Below are 4,274 nucleotides of genomic sequence, written 5' to 3' on the forward strand. Positions count from 1 at the left end.
CGAGTATTACAAGTTCAAAACAAACCATGCCATGGCTCTAGGTGGTTCCAAGGGCCAATTAGAAGGTTAGACACCCCATATTCGGAAGTTTTGGTAACTGAGTTAACTTCCGATTATTTCAAGTTCAAAATTTGAAAAGTATCAGTTTTTCCCAAATTCTGATTTTTGGGCATCGTACATTCGGGACTTTACAAAAAAAATTATCCTCTGAATATTACAAGTTCAAAACAAACCATGCCATGGCTCTAGGTGGTTCCAAGGGCCAATATAGAAGGTTAGACACCCCATACTCGGAAGTTTTGGTAACTGAGTTAACTTCAGATTATTTGAAGTTCAAAATTTGAAAAGTATCAGTTTTTCCCAAATTCTGATTTTTGGGCCATCGTACATTCGGAACTTTACAAAAAAAATTATCCTCCGAATATTACAAGTTCAAAACAAACCATGCCATGGCTCTAGGTGGTTCCAAGGGCCAATATAGAAGGTTAGACACCCCATATTCGGCAGTTTTGGTAACTGAGTTAACTTCCGATTATTTCAAGTTCAAAATTTGAAAAGTATCAGTTTTTCCCAAATTCTGATTTTTGGGCCATCGTACATTCGGGACTTTACAAAAAAATTGTCCTCCGAATGTTTTATTCGGAGGGAATACGTGTATCGTTAGCAACCGATTGTAGTGCATCATTGATACGAAACCTCAACGGCCATATTTTCAGAAACCTCAACGGCCATATTTTCAAAAATTAGAGCCGTTGGAACTCTAATCTATATAAGGAGGGTAACCCCTCTCAGTTATTATTGAGTAAAAAATCAGAATGAAAAACCTTTTCAATGGCAAGTCCATCATCAATCGACAACATACTTCGAAGACGCAAGCGAACAACTACATCAGTTGCAGCAATGGAAGAAGAAATAAAAAAAAGGAACAAACAACCCAAAAAAATTAAACCATCGTTAGTGGCAACGAAGGAGGATGAAGAGGAAATCAAGGCTAAGAAGCGAGGTGAAGAACAATTCCATCATAGATAAAGATTAAAACAATTTGAGGAAGAGACCGAATGGATAAAAAATTATTACATTGTGAAAGATTTACCCAAAGAACAGCAGGACGATCGTATATTTTGGATTAACGTTTCATTGGGTTCTTTTGTTGGTAAGTACAATAAGCCACGCCACAATTATGAACCATCCCATATTTCTTCAAGGGTGCACCATGTTATAAAATTGTGCACCGAGTACAACCGTATTCTTGCTAGGAACATAGACGACAGGTTTGCGGCACAAGATGCTTATTCCAAGTGGAGAGGAGAGTCGTTTCTACATTTCGAAGCCGCGTTGATTGTTGCATCTCGGACTGGGAAAAAAGAATAACATGTGATGTTTGAGTGATGTAAATTCAAATTTTTAATATTAATCGGCGGTTTGATAAAATATGGAATTCCCGAATATGATTAATCGGATTGAAGTGTTATAATACTGTTGTTCCGATTACTGATTAATATTCGTAATCAAAACGTGTATCAAAGAGCCCGATTCCTACATTCGGGAGACAACATTGTATTATTTGCAACCGATTAAATCATATATATTCACAAAAAAGTTTCCAAAAACCTGTACAAATTACATGTTCGAAAAAAAAAAGATCAAACATCGTCATCATCTGAGGGGATCAATTCGAGTAACTCAGCGGGAAAGTTGTGGTCAATAACGCGATCCCAATCAACCATGTTGGACTCATATTGTTTCACCCAATCCTTGCAATGGTTCATCGGGAAGTAATCGTGCCACTTACTCAACGGAGGTAACGAACAATCTTTCTTTACTCTTAAACCGATAAAATGCATTTCATTCACAAATGCCATTACGATTCTTCTATCTTTAACCGACTCGTCGCAAGCCGTTCTTGTGGGTGCAAACGTCATGCTAAGTCCATACATAGGAGGAACAAAGAAATGTACCACGCAATTCAAAACGTCCGCTAGGAGATATCCAAATTTAGGCATTGTCATCCAATACTTGGATCCGATTGTCTTCAATCCCTTTCGGCACTTCACGCGCGCAACTAAGTCTTTGAACTCTTGTTCTTTGTCGTATCTATCTCCTCGCCTCATCATCTCCATATAAAAACCCTTGTCCTTCACTAGTTGTACCGCCATCTTATTTCTTAAATATTGGCATTGGGTGACATCTTCGATATCCGCCTCTCTAAAGTAACCCATTTGTTCCGTAGCAACGTGAAACCCACAATTTCCATCCCCATCAACCTCGTCGGTCGACAAAACAAATGGAATGATAAGTGGAGGGAAGGTTTCCAAATACTCTTTGTATATTGTATATGTGGATTGATTTGGTCTTCCATTAAGATCTCTAGGGCAACGAAGAGTACCTTTGTCCTCTTTTATAGTAAGAATTTCCATTGATTGGGTTTGTTGCGAGGCGTTCATTTGCTCAACAACTTCTTCGACAACATTGGGTTGACTTACTTGAGAAGGCTCTGTAGAGATCTTTGGCCTTACTTATCGGGTGGTTGGTCCACTTTGATCATTTCTTGGACGACCTATTTTCTTAGGCTCCGGCTCATCTTCAAATTCGGCTTCCGAACGCTCGTGCCTAGACAATATTCTTTTATTAGACAAATACTCCTTCAACTCTTTTCTTTGGATGGTCCTCGACACTTCGGTGTTCGGACTACCGGTGTTCTTTTGCTTAATAGGTTCATCAACCTCCCTTAAAGAAGGGTGAAGGGCTTCCTCCAAATTATGCATCAATATTTGCTTCTTGGTGCCGTTTGATGTAGCGTAACGTTCGGCTATTCGTGCACACAATTACGACTCCAAGAAAGACGGACCATCAACTACCGGGGTGTCCGGAGTGAAATTTAATTGATTCCAAAATGGGTGAATATCATCGATGTCAATCACTTCAACATACCTACCCAACTTATGACGACACGGGAGTCCAATACCTATCATATCCTTGCAAACACAAACCGTATTCTCGTCATCATAAGTTTTATATAACTTCAATTGTTTCATCATGCGATTTATTTCCCATCTTGAAACTTTATGAACAACTCCCCTTAGAAGCAATTTTTCCTTAATATGTTCCATCGGGAATTGGTGTACACTAAATTGCATACATTTCCTAATCTTTACGAGATCACGATTGGTAAATTCATGGATTGCTTCTTGGATCGACACAACTCCATTTTGACTACCAATTAGTATTTTCTTTAGTCGACCATGAGACCCCTCCGCAATGCTTGTCGCCTCGTTCTTGAAGTTACGATATTCATATGTCCATGCAAACACAAACCTCTCCTTAATCGTTAACCATTGTTTTTTACAATACTCAACCGGTTTTGGGTAGTCCGTGCCGTATTCATCCTCAAATTTCTTCAAGTTACATTCGTAAATTTCCTCGGTCATCGACCAAACGATTTTGTCCCATGCTTTCATGAACATTTTCCAAATAATTCCATCCTCCTTCCACTTTTCTTCAAATAGCCTATCCTCTTCCTTACGTTCTTCCACGGTTAATTTACTAATGCGCTCATCCTCTTCCTTTGACCTCTTGGTACCCTTCCTTGGTTTTTTAGCTTGGAAATGATGATGGCAATTGGTTTTGAGATTGCATTGAATGTGCCACGTACATTGCAAGTTTTGGGCTTCCGGAAACACTACCGCTATTGCATGCATTAAGGCTTGATCGTTATCCGTTACAATAACCCTTGGAAAATTATCACCGTTATAAATGGACCTCAACGTCTCCAACATCCAAATGAAACTCACATTGTTCTCATGATCCATTAAACCCCATGCAATCGTAAACGTGTTTTTGTCCGAAGTATGGCAAGCAATGTTCAACAACGGCATGTTATACTTGTTTGTATTATAAGTAGCATCTATCAACAAAATTTGATGAAAGCATTGAGCCAATTGGATCATTTCGGTATGTGCCAAGAAAATACGAACCAGTATACCATCCTTTTCTTCCCTTCTCAAGTTGTAGCCGTGTAACTCCGCTAACCACTCCGATTGTTGCATGACCGTTCTACCATCCCATTCAGTCCTTTTGATCGTAGCTAGGGCCGACTTAATTGTAGACAAAGAAGACAAGTTGTCGGGGTCATCCGCCTTTATTTTACTTAAGATCGCACTCGCTTTTTGGATCCGCATAGACCTCACCGTCTGCATTTGATGTGGTTTTAACTTGGAAACCATTACATGTCCAATTAAATCCAACGGATCATCATGGTTGTGACAACCGTTATC

The sequence above is a fragment of the Papaver somniferum genome, chromosome 5, assembly GCF_003573695.1.
Source record: "Papaver somniferum cultivar HN1 chromosome 5, ASM357369v1, whole genome shotgun sequence".
NCBI lineage: Eukaryota > Viridiplantae > Streptophyta > Magnoliopsida > Ranunculales > Papaveraceae > Papaver > Papaver somniferum.